At 37.2% G+C, this 611-nt stretch overlaps 1 protein-coding gene across 1 annotated transcript in view; it reads left to right on the forward strand.

Annotated features, from left to right (window-relative positions):
• The window catches only part of LOC119588850, a gene marked incomplete in the record, with an annotated part of 17,740 nt that overhangs the window by 1,150 nt on the left and 15,979 nt on the right, over positions 1–611 (forward strand).

The following is a 611-nucleotide window of genomic DNA, read 5'->3' on the forward strand; positions in this document are numbered from 1 at the left end:
ACAACTGGTCAATTTATAGTCCTATGCAAGGTGCTGCCCCCCACCCCCGCTCTGAACAGCAAAGAATCGACCACGTATGTACGGCAGAAGAACAAAGGACATAGTCAGCAAATCTCGATAAAAAAAACAGTAATTATAATAGAAATAAAAAAATATTTGAGAACATGATTTATTGGATAAATCTATAGGTTCACATGCATCTTGTATAAAATGAGTTGTTTGAGATGTATTCGTCATTCAGATAGATACCAAATTAATTTCACTATAACTGAAATAAAATAAGAATAAGCACCTAGGAAGAATGCTTTTATCCAGTCTTTTTTCACAAGCAGGCGAATTAAGTAATTTTTTTTGGGGAAAGAAATCCGTACCGAAAAGCGAACCTTCGTATAACACACGCCTGTTATATATACATACCAAAGCACTGCGCCATGTTGATGAAGTGGCAGGAAAACTGTTATTGTTCAGCGGCCATTCATTGGTCAGAAGTCGTTGGTGCATTTCCCCCCCGGAAAAGCACTCTCCTTTGATTGAATTAACGCGCATGCATGTTGTCTATCTGTTAAAAAAGAAAAAAAAGAAAAACTTCTCGTTTCTTACGTGGATAGCTG

Source organism: Penaeus monodon, chromosome 24, assembly GCF_015228065.2.
Source record: "Penaeus monodon isolate SGIC_2016 chromosome 24, NSTDA_Pmon_1, whole genome shotgun sequence".
Classification (NCBI taxonomy): domain Eukaryota; kingdom Metazoa; phylum Arthropoda; class Malacostraca; order Decapoda; family Penaeidae; genus Penaeus; species Penaeus monodon.